The sequence below is a fragment of the Crinia signifera genome, chromosome 11, assembly GCF_055691185.1.
Source record: "Crinia signifera chromosome 11, ASM5569118v1, whole genome shotgun sequence".
NCBI classification, from domain to species: Eukaryota; Metazoa; Chordata; class Amphibia; order Anura; family Myobatrachidae; genus Crinia; species Crinia signifera.
In genome coordinates this window covers 74,412,678-74,429,560 of record NC_139227.1, presented here as the reverse complement: position 1 = coordinate 74,429,560, position 16,883 = coordinate 74,412,678, and the positions used below count along the sequence as shown (strand labels likewise).

Here is a 16,883-nt window from a genome sequence, read left to right as displayed (position 1 = left end):
CGTGGAGTTGGTTTTATATAGTGTGGCGAGCGCAGCGAGCCCCGAAAGGGGACGCGTAATACCTGTGAAGTAATGCGCGTGCGCTCGCCACGCTTCGGGCTCGGTGGCTCGCCACACTATATAAAATCAACTCCATGCCGACGTGGATAGTGGGGGTATGAAAAGGTCAGAGGACGCATACCGCCGCCCCTCGCGGGCTCGCTGCGCTCACCACGCTTTGGGTTGGCATTGATCATGGGGTGGCGTTAACAATGGGGGGGGGGGCATTTCACCCATGAGGGTGGGTATACAATGAAAATTGGGGTCTGAGGGGCATTTTACATTGGGACCAATGTAAAATCGTCTCAGGGACCATTTTACATTGGTTCCAATGTAAAAAATCGCGTCGATCGCATCGCATGCGATTTGGTTGCATGCGATGCGATCTACACGATTTTTGGGGTCCCGATGGTTGCAATTAAAATCGCTGCTGCCGTGCTAGGAAACAAGTACCTAATCTCTCCCTTTCTGATTCTCTCTAAATTTCATGCAGGTTGGACTCTCTGAAATGGGTCACACGTTACATTTATTATTATAGTAAATTGCACACAGAAGTTTTATTACAGTAGAAGGTAACACATTCCCCTTTTGGCATTTTGGTACCCACCTCGCATGGTCCTAGGCATCGTGCCTGGTATTAAGATGGCAGTTTTGCATCGGTTTTACAGAAATGTTGTGTTGATAAATCTGGCCGCTTGTAAATCACCTAAAATGATAAAAAAAAGGATTGATATTGTTAAATAGAAGCTCCTTAGTGGCAAAGGCAGATTAAGACTCATGGTGCCCTAGGCAAGATACCGGTTTGGGGCCCTACTCCGTCGAACAATCCATATGATTTTGGACCCAGCAGTGATAGACTACTTTGGCGCGTGCACAGTCTACCGATAAATGTTCCGTTGCGTAAACATTGCATTGCATACAAATCTGAATCAGGCTGTAGGTCTTTCGGGAGTAGGCTTAATACCTGTGTCACATTTAAAGTAAACCCTCATACAGTGGATGAAACCAGTTTTTGTGTCCCAACATTTTGTATCCTATCAAAGTTTGGGGGTGTGGGCAAGTCCATGTTTTGTCGTGACATTACATGGAAGTTTTTCAATTCTCCTCTAGGAACATTTCAAATAGCCAGGATATATTTATTGAGCCCCTCACCTGCCTAGAATGCCTTGTTAGCCTACCCTTCACACCAAATACCCTCCCCAATCTCTGAGGATAGCACTATTTTTTTATACTTATTTATTTAAAGTTCTGCAATACTCAAAGAAGCAACAAGTCTGAAAAGCCCCTTGGCCACTGGTGCGATTGTTGATGAATTTTGTCAACACAGCCAAGCCCCCGGCTGTAAAATGCAGTAATCTCTGCATTATATAATGGAGGGCTTGGCTACGATGATGTGTGTCTCTGCCACCACACCAACCACACCCCCTCTCTCCCCCAGACAGAGCAACCAGGAATTAGGCAACATTGCTGTTCCATAAGTTCCCTCCATGCAGTGTTGCTATATTGATCAGAGAAACAATAGGTGAAGTAACCATACTTGCCTACTTTTTAAAATTAGTTTCAGGGAGATTAATGTTGGTAGTAGCATTTTGCACAGTGGCCCATTGAGGGGGCGTGTCATGTTCCACCCAATGGGCATGTCATGCTCCACCAAAGGGCATGTCTAGTTCCTTATATGGAGAGATTGTGAAAAGAGATTGTGCACATGGCACCTAGAAGCGTGGGTGTGTACTGCTACATCTGAGAGGAATCTTGTAAAATGACTTATATCCAAATGTAGATGAGCCCCAAAGCAGTTAGTAAGAGCTACTATACTTGGAAAAGTCACTGATACGCGTGAGGGATTGTTCATCTATTGTGTTTTATCACCAACACTGTGAAATGGGGTTAATTCCTTTTTTCCCCAAAAATGTAACAGCTACATAATGTGGGTTAGGTGAAATGAGGGAGATTGCTAGAATAATTGAGGAGAGAGGAAGATTACTGTACTGTAGGTATGACTGTGCATTATAATATGCTACAGTACTCTGCTATTTTCTAGGGATGTAAATGACCCAACTGTCTCCAGGTTCATGCAATTCGTCACACATACAGTGCAATGAGACACACATCCTCAGACACATCCCCTGTAAAGCAGCACACACCCCGTGTAACAAATAACACACACGCACAAACACTTTATCTAGGCAAATCTTATTGTGATTGAATGGATCCTTTTTTTAAAAGGACTCGCTCCCACCTGAGAGCCTGTGGCAAGACCGACAAGATGATTTATCAGTTACTGGGTAGGACTGACCCAAAAGCTGCGCTTGCAGCCTCTGCGCTGTGGGCAGGTCAAATATACTGGGGGAAGGGGGGGAGAGAATCTGTTTTCAGCCCTATGTAAAACTGTGTGCATTATGTTAGCATTAATAATGAATAATACATAATAATACATTATGCAGTGGGTTACTAGCTCTACAGAGCTTTTCTACACCATTAGATGAACCATGAGTCACCCCAGCTTTCCTACACAGGGTAAAATCCTACTCCACATCTATTCAGACGTCTTGGGAGATTTACACGGACTTAAAATTCATTCCAAAAATACCGCACCAGCATATATAATTTTATGCAGATGCCATTTCTATAGTAGAAGATACAATGATCTAAATATTCCACATTGTACTGATAATTTGACTTTAAGCTTCCTTTTATAATACCAAATAAGAGTAATATTTAAGCACCTGCGGATTTCTTTCAAATTAAAAAAGCGCATGTCCTATATATAATATCTCTGGCTAGGAAGTCCCCTTTATTTTCCATATTAATGGCTTCATTTATCTCTTTTAGTGGAATGTATTATCCCTAATTAACATATTTTTTTCTTATTTGAAAAGTTTCTAAATGTTATTATTTTTTTTTTCATTGCTAAGTTCCTTCGTGTGATGAATGAGGCTGGATTGTATTGCATGAGAAAAAGTGTATATCAATGTTTTTCCACATCCCCAATCTTCATTGTAGTCAGGCGATACAGTAATGTGATAAGGCGTTCCCTGGCAGCAGAATGGAGCTCGTACTACTGGTTTCTTTCCCAGAATTAGTGCTGTGCAGACCACAGTCTAACACCAAGTTTATCTCGCCCTGTGCCGCATTGTGTTTGCATGTGAAAGGGATCTTGGGGAGTATGGACCCCCCGTCTAATGGAAAAGAAACAAGGAGCAACAGAAAAGAGTCTTGCGCGTTTGTTCCCTGGGAAAGGAACACATGCATGTCATGCAAACAGCAGTGTGAGATGTCTGCCCTAAATCATATGAATATGTGTACCAGAGTGTGCCTTATCTGCATGCATGCATTTCTTTATCTTCATTCAAGCTTGCTACAGGCTGTCATATTGGGAGCACAGTTTCTTGTAAAATACAGAAGAAAAAAAGGGGAAGAGAAACTGTGTAAAGACGTAGTTCTATCATTTGCCTTGTTTTGTTAATTGTGGTATTGTGGTAATGTGGTATTAGTAGTGGAGAAAGTGACCGTGAGAGGGTCAGTGCAGAGGCGGAACTACAATTGGTGCAGGACTAAGGGGACCAATGCTGCCCTGTTACCCTCCTTATGTCACCCACTATTTTTCCCTCTCACAATCTGCCTCCCCAGTCTCTGCCTTTCACCCTCTGCCTCTTCCTGTCACCCACTGCCGTGTTGCATATTGTGAACTTGGGTCGTGGTGGAGTTGGGGGGCCCAAATTATAGTTTTACACCTGGGCTCACCACCCACTTTAGTCGACGTGGGTTTTGGGGAGTGGGGACCAGAGGGACTGTTGGCAGCATGGAAGAGAGTGGGCAGAGGAGTAGTGTAGGGAAGTAGCACTAGCGAGTGGTGGGGGTCAGCCAGTGTTTCTGCCGCCACCGCTGACCCCCGCTGCCTGCTAGCGCTACGCTACTCTGCCACCGTCTGCCTGCTCTCTTCCAGCACCCTAAGTGCCATCTCAAGATGGCATGCGATATTGGAAGCTGAAAGGGAGCAAGTTTTGCACCTTAAGATGCAAAATTCTATGGATATGCCACTTCAATGTGGCATCGAAACCGATCGCATAAGTGTATTGGTAGCCAGGGCCGGTGTAAGGCTTCTTAGCGCCCTAGGCAAAACTTCAACCTACTGTACCCCCCCCCCCCCTGCATACTGCCACCAATAACCATTTTCCAACCCCTTAAAGCATACTTGCCTAACATTATTGAATGATACAGAAAAAGATCTTCATCTGGGGCAGATATCACATATAGTTTTGCCCAGTGGGTATCAGTAATATTTTTCTCTTGTTAACATTACGGAATGGCAGGTGAGGTCTTAGAAGTTCCACATCTGCCACGTGCATTAAGTACAGGGATCCCCATAGTCATATTTGATAGGGAGACTTGGTGGCGCCCCCCCAGATCCTGGCACCCTAGGCAGCTGCCTAAAGCTGCCTAATGGTAGAGCCGGCCCTGTTGGTAGCATAAGATTTGTTACTTGTTATTTAGGGCCTGATTTAGATGCATTCACAGATGTCTGGAAATCATGATGTTTGGACACCTGCACATGAGGGCACTCGCCGGTACCCATGTGCACTCACTTAAAAACAACCAGTTCTGAATCAGGCCTATTTTTTAGCTGAGTATCAGTGAATCTAAAGCCCCTCATGCACTACGCAGACATATCTGAGGCTACAAATCTCTCCAGATTTCCCTTGAACTTTACCAGGAATCTGATTTGACCCTGGGCTAATTTTTCACTCTATTCACATCAGATACATCAGATCAATTCTATGTTAAGCCCTTGACAGCTTCAGATCAGATGTATCTTTGGTGCAGCACCTAAGATTTTTTTGGATCTGAGAGACTCAGCCGCACGTCTGATCTGAGGGAGCTCAGATTTGGGATTTTTTTTTCCCGCAAGATCTGTCTGCCAGATCCATCTGAATCTGATGAAAACAGGCCAAATCTGACTAGTGGATGGGGACCTTTAGGTAATACGATGTGTGACATATAAATAAGATAAAGGCCTTAAGTGAGGAACCAAACATTTTAAGTACAGCTCCGGAGAGCAGTTTTTAATATTGTTGGTTACATTATCGCAGGGTTGCAGACTTTTACAGTCTCCTCTCCGGGAGAACCCCGGAGAGGAGACTGTCAGCATCACTTCTGGGGGCGGGGCCTGATGGAGACATCATCAGTCCCTGCCCCCAGTGATGCCAATACCGCAATATGCGGGTCTACGATGAGGGGCGGAGCTAAATATGCCCGATTTGCATATTTAGCCCCGTCCCCTTTCGCTAAAATGCAAACGCAATTTCACGCTTCTGCCCGTAGGTAAATGAGGGGGGAGGGGGGAAGGGGACCGCTGGAATCCGGGAGTGTTGCCCACCTTTCCGGGGGGCCGGGAGGGGGACCCGATTTTCGGGATCCTCCCGCCAATTCCGGGAGGGTTGGTAACCCTACATTATCATACATATGGATATGTGATGAAACATTATTATTATTTAACTCCTAGAACATAGAATGCATTTTGAATGTATTCTGCATATGACAGCAGTACTGCTTATTACATCAGTGACATTATGATGTCCGGTAGGTAAGCTCTTCACACAGAGCACTATTTCCTCTGTGATTCTACATAGTTTTGCAATATGTACTGTATGCAGATTACAGTTCTGTATATTGTACAGTTATAAACTTGCCTTTATCTGAACTGTGATCAACCATATTCTGCATAATTGTGCTGTATGTTCTAGCCATTATTATTAATAATAATAATAATAATAATAATAATAATAATAGTAGTAGTAGTAGTTTTAATATATAACTATACTGAATGCAGGCTGCCTTAGGCTTACCAAGCAGGAACATATGACAGTAACCAGTAGAGAATGGCTGGAAGTGTCCTACTCAGCGATAATAAATTTGGTCTAATTTGATTTTAAAGGGGTTAGTCCATCCCGTTTCAGAGCATGTTATCTGCATTATTTAACACAACTGCCGGGAGACACTAGATGCACTTCGAAGCAGCAGCTTTTCCTGGACCATTAGTTTGTCACTCGAGTTGATTTGAGTTAAGAAATGAAGCTGACAACCAATCATGTGTTGGCCTTCATGGCAAATAGAGCTCCTCTGGTACAGAATTTGTAGGTTCCCCGTCTGATCATGACATTAGCTTTTCAGTTTCTGTAGACCCGCAGGATGAAGGATAGATAGCTGATTGTATATGTGACGTGTATACAAACAAAGCACCTGATTCAAAGATGTTTGTTAAAACAATGTTAATGCAGATCTCCTATGTGCAGATCTCATCCTTATTGCTGCATGGTTCTGGATGCCGCAGCCTGATTGACAGATTCTTGTGGGGGTGGGGTTGTGGGTTGGGGTGTTGCAATGGGGAGCATAGATTGAGATCTTCAACCCGGTTTGGTATGCATGCTGAAGCCAGTGTTTGCATCTTTCAACACAGTTTTACTGGCCTCTGAGGCTGAGTTCTGGCAGATATTCTGAATAGCCTTCTAATTACTCAGGTGGACGCTGCCTAATCCGATGGTCGTCCGATGCTGCATCTCTGCCAACAGTGGATATCTCTGAACTTATGTACAAAGATGCAGAGGCTGCATGATTATCATCCACCTCTGACATAGTCCCAAAGAATATTAAAGGTTCTAAAAAATAATTATATTAATCTTCATATAGCACCAATATATAACTCAGGGGAAGAGTTTGAAGCAGTGAAAAGTGTATGAGAAATGAGCCAATGGAAAAGTGGTTCATGGCAACCAGGGGTGCGGAGAAGGGGGTGGGGGGGGTGGGGGGGTGGGGAGCAGGTACTATTTACCCGGGCCCAGGCTTGCTGGATGGGCCTGGAGGGGGCCCTGGTCTGACACCCCCTCCTTCCCTCTCTGTCCCTCCCGGGCAGCTGCAGCACACACCTACAGCATGTGCTGTGCTGACTGCTGTCAGCACAGCACATGCTGTAGGTGTGTGCTGCTGCTAAGGTGGGGGGGGGGGGGGGTAGCACTCCCCCCTCGACTTTTTCACCCACCTTAACATTTTTGGGCCCCAAAATTTTACCGGGGGCCCAGCATTCCTCTCGGCGGCCCTGATGGCAACCAATCAGCTGCTACTTATAAATGTGACCCGATTGGTTGCCATGTGTCACGTTTCGTGAAGCACCAGCTGGAGTGTAACAGAGGCTGGGTGCTTTGATTGGATTGCAATTGGATAAAATTAAACCTTTTTTTTAATAAAGATACTGCGGTACAAGTTATAAATGATGGCACAATGAATAACAGTAGCATTTGATAAATTGGAAGAAGACAATAACATACAATACTTATTGAAGAGCTTTGAAGATGATTGATAAGTTGAATGATTGGATGATTGCAGGATTGGATGATTGGGTGATTGAAAAAAGGATTTGATGATTGGATGAAAGATTGGATGATTAGATGATTGGATGAAGGATTGGATGAATGATTGGATGATTGGTTGAAGGATTGGATGATTGGTTGAAGGATTGGAATAAGAAGAAGATGAAGTCCAGATGAATCTGTGCTGAGTAGGATCGTAGCTGCAGAACCAGGGATGCGACCACAGATAATAACCATCAGGAATGAAGAAGAAGATGACACCCTTTTGGGTGTTAACCTTGTCCTATCCTTATAGGCGGCAGAGGGTTCCGTGATGATATATGGTAACGCAGTGGACGATCAGCAGAGAGATTGGAGTATACTTCACCAGGATGCACGATAGAACTGTAGTGGGAACTACAGGTAGCCAGGACTACTCAATGATGTGAACGGGTGGACATCATTGTACTGACTGCCGGTCTTGCCCGGCTAGTCAGTATTTGAAGGCTGAGCTGAGCGGTGATTGGCTGAGTGTGTGAGCTCACAGATTGGAGCCGCGCAGCATAGGCTGTAGTAACCAAGAAGATGGCCGCCGCCAGATGCGGCGACAGAAACGAGCCGGCGGTGACTGTACACGGAGGCGCAGCAGCCGGCGTCTGCTGGCCAGAGGCCTAACCTGACACGGACCCATCATGGCGACTCATGCCTTACGCCACCCAGAGCCTGCATGGGACTGCACACCACCGCTGTCACCTGGTGGCGACAGAGTGACGGAGTGCAGACAGCCAGCATGGGAATCAGCAGCGGAGGTGAGCGCCAGGGCAGAGGGTAACCTATTAGAGGTCTGTGGGCTCAGGACAGCACAGAGAGCCAGGGTAGCTGACATGGTGGTTGTGACACCATGGGAAGTGTCTGCATTGGCTCACTTCTCAACTCTTTTTACTGCTTCCTACATCTTCCCTTTAGTGCTTTGCTGAAAATGTTTAATCAATCATTATCATCAGCAGCATTACACTGGTCACAATGTCACTGTTGGCAGCGCTATGCTGTCTGGTAAGGTGAAAATGCTAATTATAGAATTTAAGTAGCGTTGACATTCTAACGTGCCATTAAAGCAGCGTATTTTACGCTATTCTGCCAATACCATTAAAATGCTTTAAGTAGCATTTTAACTTTGCCAACATTGTGGTGCTGACATAGGTGGCAATGTCATTATGGGTAGCACTATGTCACATCTTATGCATTGCCTGTCATCAATTACTATTCCATGTATGCCCTTATTCTGGTTCACTTGCAAAGGCAAAATACTTCTCAAATGGACAAAACCATGTGCACTGCAGGTGGGGCACATGTAACACGTGGAGAGACAGTTACTTTTGAGTGAGCTATTTTGTTTCTGTGCAGGGAAAATAATGACTGCTTTGGTGATAGAAACTTTCAAATATATCAAGGGCTTTAACAAGGTACAGGTGGGAGACATTCTTCACAGGAAGAGGAGCAACAGAACACGAGGACATGCACTGACACTAGAGGGAGGAAGATTCAGGGGAAATGTGAGGAAGAATTACTTCACAGAAAGAGTAGTAGATAAGTGGAATAGCCTTCCATCAGAGGTGGTAGACGCAAATACAGTAGTACAATTTAAACATGCTTGGGATAGGCATATTGATATCCTTACAAAAAAATAAGGATCAAATATGGTTTGAGGTAATGTGTTTAAAAATTGGGCAGACTAGATGGACCAAGTGGTTCTTATCTGCCGTCAAATTCTATGTTTCTATGTTGGTACTCTTTACCTAGAAGGGCGCCCACGATTTTGATCTTGGGCATCGCAAGGTAAAAAATCGCGTCGGTCGCATCGCATGCGACCAAAAAATTGCATGCGATGCGACCGACGCGATTACCGCGATTTCCCATAGGGAACAATGTTTAGTGTCCCAATTGACCCGATTTTCCATAGGGAACAATGTTAAATGGCCCACAGAGGCCAAATAGGCACCCTGAAGTGTGAAATGGCCCCCCAATTGTTAACGCCACCCCACGATCACCGTGAACCCGAAGCGTGGCGAGCGCAGCGAGCCCGCGAGGGGCGGCGGTACGCGTCCTACGACCTTTTCATAACCCCACTATCCACGTCGGCGTGGAGTTGAGAATAGAAAGTGTGGCGAGCGCATCGAGCCACCGAGCCCGAAGCGCAAGGGGACACAGACACCTGTGAAGCCCGCGAGGGGACGCGTATACCTGTGAAGGTATCCGCGTTCGCTCGCCACGCTTCGGGTTCGGTGGCTCGCTGCGCTCGCCACGCTTTCTATTCTCAACTCCACGCCGACGTGGATAGTGGGGGTATGAAAAGGTCGTAGGACGCGTACCGCCGCCCCTCACGGGCTCGCTGCGCTCACCACGCTTCGGGTTGACGTTGATCGTGGGGTGGCGTTAACAATTTCACAATTCAGGGTGCCTATTTGGCCTCTGTGGGCCATTTAACATTGTTCCCTATGGAAAATCGGGTCAATTGGGACATTAAGTAGCCCATGACTTAATTAACCTTTACTTAACCATAAGTGCAAAACCTCTAACTTAAAATAATTGAGACTGACTCAAATAAATCACACAGACAAAATAAAGACTCAGACACCAGAATTACGTTTAAAAAGGTCAAAGGAATTATTTATTGAAGACCTTGTTAAGCTAAACTAGAATTTTAAATTTGGAATTTTTGGGATCATAAAGATCAAGTCCCTAACGTTAAACTAAAGATGGAGGATGGCAAAAAATTCTTAGTCGCTACCACACGCCAGCCCAGTCAACTTGAAACACGTGACTTAAACTTAAGGAGGGGTTCACCACCGCCTCCTAACTGGCACAACCTGCATCGTGAGGATCCCACCACCCCTTAACCTGGCAGAGCAAAGAATGGGCGGTCCCGCAAGGGAACGCCCCTTGTCCACCCGCATGGCGAGGACCACTCGCCGTCCTACGAAAGGGGTGGTGTCCCACGATGACCGCTTATGCCCCCCTTTGACCGCTGGCTGGTAGCGACTTTCCGCCATTTTGGCTGAAAAGCCACCACAAAAATTGCTTAAAAAGACCAAGCGTACCAGCACTCTGAGGGATAACCATCCCACCGTTGAATGCTAAAATAGGGAGGGCGGGAGGGCTTCCAAAGGTAAGAAGGTGGAGGTCACATGGTCCCTAGAGCTTAAGTAGTGCTAAAATGTACCCTCCCCCTTAACTCCTGATAGGCTAACTACTTCTGCCAACCTTATCACTAGGCAGAAAAACCTGAACAGAGTTTTTTCACTGCCTGAACTTTTACTGACCCTAAGTCAGGGCTCTTATCTAGCCTCATGCTTAAACAGCCTTCAGCTCCCCTAAGTAGCCCATGACTTAATTAACCTTTACTTAACCATAAGTGCAAAACCTCTAACTTAAAATAATTGAGACTGACTCAAATAAATCACACAGACAAAATAAAGACTCAGACACCAGAATTACGTTTAAAAAGGTCAAAGGAATTATTTATTGAAGACCTTGTTAAGCTAAACTAGAATTTTAAATTTGGAATTTTTGGGATCATAAAGATCAAGTCCCTAACGTTAAACTAAAGATGGAGGATGGCAAAAAATTCTTAGTCGCTACCACACGCCAGCCCAGTCAACTTGAAACACGTGACTTAAACTTAAGGAGGGGTTCACCACCGCCTCCTAACTGGCACAACCTGCATCGTGAGGATCCCACCACCCCTTAACCTGGCAGAGCAAAGAATGGGCGGTCCCGCAAGGGAACGCCCCTTGTCCACCCGCATGGCGAGGACCACTCGCCGTCCTACGAAAGGGGTGGTGTCCCACGATGACCGCTTATGCCCCCCTTTGACCGCTGGCTGGTAGCGACTTTCCGCCACAACAAGGTTGCCTCAAGGCAACCTCCACCGCCATCCCCAGGAAAAAACCCGAAAAGGCCATTAACCCGAATACTCATGCCCAAACTCTAAAAATATCCTCCAAGAAGATGCAATTTCCCGCAGGGGAAAGATGCACCCCATCCTCGCGATAAAACCTCACACTGTCCAGAACCAGTGCAGGATGTTTGACGACAATTCCCCCCATGGCTCTCACAAAAACTCCTATTGCGGAGTTCACCTTTTTGCGAGCCTTTTCAATGGCGGAGATCCTAACTGCACCCCGCCAATGAAACCTGGGAATTATCTCCGACCACACCACCTTAACATTAGGCCAGTGTGCCCTCAACACTACCAGATCCGACTTGATACTTAGAATCAAGTCAATCCCTTTGGTAATACCCAGATCATACCACCGAGATGAATAACCAGCCACTCAGGCCTGCCCCATTTCCTCTCATGCCTCATGAGCACTTTCAGGAACTCGACCCAACGCAGACCCCGGACTCCTATCCACCTGACCTGCCTATCACCAAGATAATCATGTGACCTTCTCGCCATTGGATGCCTACCGGCCCAATAAATAAAAGAATGGCCGATGAGCCATATTTGTCCTGAATCCGTTGAAACTGAAAAATTAAGGAGATTCCCTAACATCAGTATCTTATTCTTAAAACACAACTTGATACATAATCAACCCATGTGAAGGAGAAAACTTAAAAAACCTCCCGTGGACCAGTTTTGCCAATTGAATTAAGGCCCCCGTGGAGGAAAAAGTAAAAGCAACCTTCACACCATCGATTCCGGAACGCTGCCGTTCCAAAACCGACAGTAAACTTCGTTTTAGGGTTGGCGCAACAGGCGCATCTACAACTTATCTAAACGAACATAAGACTTGTATGCATTTGACTTCCACCGGCCTAGCGCCCGGATCTCACTTACCGACGATCCGGACGCCGCCCTTGTGTAGCCGACCCAATCCGAAAGGAATGGGTCCCATACTCCCGGGGCCTTAGTCCCAGCACCTCTAAACGCTGCTTTAAAACTGCAGCAAATTGAAACTTTGACATTGAACTCCCATCTGGATGCAACCAAAACTGCCCTTGAATCCCCGCAGGGCGGATTCCTAAATAAGCTTGCGCCAAGCTGAGCGGGCAGATAACTTTAACGCTTTGCGCCTGCAGTGTGATCCAGCGCCCCTTCCCCAGTTTATCTGTTTTGGACTTAACCAACCTGCATAACAACGCTGCCTCTACCTATTTGGACGTTGCCCATCCTTTCATGGCCTTAGCCAACACAAAGGACCGAGTGGGGTCCTCCTGACCCCACAGCCTAGAATGAAAGGCTATGCCCGCAAGGGCACTCGACATGGCCCACTAACCCGGTTCGATGATCTGCCAGACATAAGGCGGGCATGTCAAACCCACTGGAGACGCCCCGGGTACCAATTCCCGGAACCTCTCCCATTGGAAACGGGACAATGCATCCGCAATGTTATTATCTATGCCCGGCACATGGCTGGCAGAGAAATTAATATTAAAACGCAAACACTGCAATACTAGATGCCTGAGCAGCCGCAAGGTGAACGGGCATGAACTCCTCTGATTATTAATCGCGTGCACTACCCCCATGTTGTCGCACCTAAAAACCACCTGCCTATCAGCCAAATCGCGGGCCCACAACACCAGAGACACCACAATAGGAAACAATTCCAATAACAACAGGTTCCTGGTAAAGCCCCTATCCACCCAGGACTTTGGCCAGCCCGAAACACACCACTCCAACCTGAAAAATGCTCCAAACCCACAACTACCCGACGCATCCGTAAACAACTGCAACGCACTGTTGTAACAAGGAGGGGCAGGCCACAAAACTACCCTGTTAAAAGAAACCAAAAATGAAGCCCAAACCTTTAAATCCTCCCTGATTTCCCTTGAAAGATAAACTGAATGATGGAGCCGCGCCACACCAGCTGTTGCGCGTTCCAATTTGCGACAAAAAACACGTCCCATTGGTATGATCCTGCACGCAAAATTGAAAGATCCCAATAACGACTGCACCTGCTTTAACCGCACTTTCCGCTTACCCAGGCAGTCTTCAATGAGACCCAACAGCTTCTGAACCTTGTCCGCCGGGAGACGGCAGCATCCCGCCTGGGAATCAATTTCGATTCCCAGATAGCTTAGACAATGGGTTGGACCCTCTGTTTTCCCTTCCGCTATGGGAACCCCTAATGCTCCAAAAACCCTCTCGGTAACCTCCAATAACCTCTGGCAAACTTTGCTCCCGCCTTGACCCACAAAAAGGAAATCATCCAGGTAATGAGCAATACCCTGATGCCCTGAAGCCGACTGAATGCACCAATGCAAAAAACAACTAAACCTCTCAAAATACGCACAAGAAACCGAGCACCCCATAGGTAGACATCTATCCACAAAAAACTCGCTACCCAACTTGAAACCCAGGAACCGCAAGGAATCCGGGTGTATTGGTAACAACCGAAAAGCGGCTTCAACATCTACCTTTGCTAACAACGCATTGCGGCCACAGCCTCTCACTAACTCCAAGGCCTCCTCGAACAGCTGGTACCTAACCCTGCACAGTTCCTCCGGTATGGCATCATTAACTGACCCACCGTGGGGGTGAGATAGGTGTTGGATCAACCTAAACTTTCCCGGGGTACTCTTGGGTACAACACCTACCGGAGAAATACATAAACCCTGTATTGGCGGAACCGCATATGGACCGCACATACGCCCTAATGCTATTTCCGCGTCCACTTTCTGGCGGACAATGAGAGGAAAATCCCTGGCCGATTTTAAGTTCCTAACCGAAACAACATGCACAGAACCTTCTATCGGCAACTGAAAACCCGAGCGAAAACCATTCAACAAAAACTTGGCAGCGTCTTGATCTGGGTAGCTCCTAAGCCACCTGCCTAACTCTCCCACCACTATAGGGGAAGGGGCCTTACTTGTGACTTCCAGCGGCATCACTGGCATCACCTGCCTTGGAAGATGGGGCTGCGGTGCAATCCTTTGCTGGGTGACTGGACCCGCACACTCTGCAGGAGTGGCGAAAACGACAATTCGCCCCCCTGTCGCATTTTCCCTCATTATAAGCGAAACACTTGCCCTTGCCCGCTACCTTGGGGGATTGAGCGGGCGCCACCGCCACCTTTTTCCCCGAAGCTTCACCCAAAGGCCTGGTCTGCTGGGTAACCTCCAACCAGACCTCCACGTCCTTAAACCCCATGGGCAACACCCCGTTCCCGTCCTGCTTGCGACGAAACTTTTCATCATACTCCCGCCAGGAATACCCCTTTGTCTTCAAATACATCTCATGTACCAAAAACAAATATTTTATGAGATTGGGGTATTCTGCCACCCTTGTCTCAGCATAGCAGGCTGCAAAAACTAAAAACCCTTTCAGCCACTGGTGAAAATTTTTAAAAGCATTCTCCCCTATTCCATCGGCCTTTTTCGCCTTCTCAAAAGCCTGCTTCATATCATCAGTCAGTGTAAAAATATCCACATATTTCCCTTTTCTAATCTTTTCCCTCATCCTCTTACGGATGCCCCTGGTGACCGCTGTGTTCGCACAGTGAACCATTTCGGTGAACAGGGGTGGCTCCGCAGGAGGAGGAGCAGCGCTTGAACCCACCGGCTTGTCTTTTGTGGTAACCTTAGCAACCTGACGCGCAATCATCCTGGCTAACTTACGCGGGCGCCGAGGGGAATCCGACCCCACACTACTGGTGTCGCTGTCAGTAGAATCACAAGATGAATGACCCACACACTCACCCGTGCCCGATGTCCCTGGAGCTTCGTCAGCCGCAACGGCCGACCCGGAAACTGCTGCAGACGTTTCAGGGGCTGCCCTCTGCTCGACCCTGACCTCCCGACTTCTTCTCCTGGATGTTGATCCTGTAGCTGCAACCGCCCTAACCTGTGAAGACACAACAAGAGAGGGGGGGGGGGGAGAAGAAAAAACACTATCCCCCCCGGCCCCAGCGGATGCCGGAGCTACCGCCGTGGCAGGGGAAACTACTTCAACCGCCCCTGAAGGCGGAACCCTCTGTGGATTAACAAACCTTGGCGGGTTCCCGTATCCCCGAGGGGTCTGGGGGTACCCAACCGCACCTGCCCCGGGAGAAATTCCGTAACCTTGACCCAGTTGAGGCTGCCAAAACCCCGAAAACCTTGCCCCTTGCTCCCAAAAATAGCCTGCTGAACTGGGTGAGCTGTACCCATGCGGAACCATGGGCCCCCACATATGCTGTCCCGAGGTCCCCGACTGATACCCTACCCCCTGCTGAAACCCATAGCCCGTTGAAAACCCAGGTCTCCAGGTGGCTCCCTGGGACACCACCCCTTGCCCGCCCACCCCCATGGGGGACTGAAAATACGGTGAGCTATGGGGCGCCCACTGCCCTTGCCAACCCGACATAGAGGGGCCCTGTGGCAATGAGATGGAATGAGCCCCCTGCCAGGCTCCTGCTGACATAATCCCCCCCACTGAGTGAAACCCAGGGTAAACACTAGATGCAGATCCCTGCATTTGTACGGAAGTGGCCATGGAGCTACTAGAATAAAAACCATTTCCTGCCACCCCTGCACCTGTAGGTGGCGCTGGTGCACCACCCCCTTGCCCTGCCATGGGATTGTAACCCACAAGCCTTGGCCCAGCTTCACCAAAATACCCCTGCCTAGCCCCAGAATTGGGGGGAGCCAAGCCACTTCCCCCCATCCCCACCATATACTGGGGTCTGAGAGAACTCAAACCCCCTAGTGCAGGGCCAACGCTTATAGGACCTGCAGACACATTTATTCCTGCAGCGCTACTATTTGCTCCAGGCAGCCTTGTAACTGCCTGGCCATCCACCCCTATCCCTCTCCCCTCAGCAGACATATCCTCCCCCACTTCCTCCCTTAACAATGCGGTGCCCACCCGCAACATACCGCTGCTCCCCGCAAGGGAAGACAGCGCACTTCCTCCATCCCCCTGTTCAGGCCTATAATACTGCCGCGCCGGGGACCCCCGAGCCTCCGCCGGCACAGTGTAAGTCCCCGCCGCCTGATTCCCATCTCCAGGCCCCGCGCTCGCTAGAGCCGGGGCCTGCGCACTAACCGCATCCCCTGTGCCAGCGTGAGCGCCAGGCCTCGCGCTCACCAGAGCCGAGGCCTGCGCTCCGTGTCCAGCATCCCCGTCAGCGGGTGGCGCCGGCATCGTCATTGCCGCGTCACCCGCCGTCAGAGCAGAGCGCGCGCTAGCCAGCGCCGCGCCCTGCCCGTCAGTTCCCGGAACGATCCCCGCCAGGAGAGCCGGCATCCCCCTCACGCCCGCCAGTGACCTCGCCGCGTCACCCGTCTCCGGAGCAGGGCGCGCGCTAGCCAGCGCCGCGTCCTGCCCCTCTGCTGCCGCAACGCTACCCGCCTGTGGGGCCGACTCCCCCATCCCACCAGCCACTGACACCTCCGGCCGTGAGCTCACCAGGCTCCCGGCCTGCTCCATGCCCGACCCTGACACCCCAGCAAGCGCCAGAGCGGGAGAGGGGGGAGGGGGAGCTTCCATACCCACACCATCAACCTGCCTCACAGAGG

The 16,883-nt window shown here is 48.5% G+C and overlaps 1 protein-coding gene across 3 annotated transcripts in view; it reads right to left on the bottom strand.

The window, feature by feature from the left end:
* CHRM1 (cholinergic receptor muscarinic 1) overlaps window positions 1-16,883 on the bottom strand; it is a 230,929-nt gene that overhangs the window by 121,624 nt on the left and 92,422 nt on the right. For all 3 annotated transcript variants that reach the window (XM_083164897.1, XM_083164899.1, XM_083164898.1), the window contains exon 2: window positions 647-745. The gene's annotated coding sequence lies outside the window, so the exon portion shown is untranslated. The remainder of the gene's footprint in view (window positions 1-646; window positions 746-16,883) is intronic.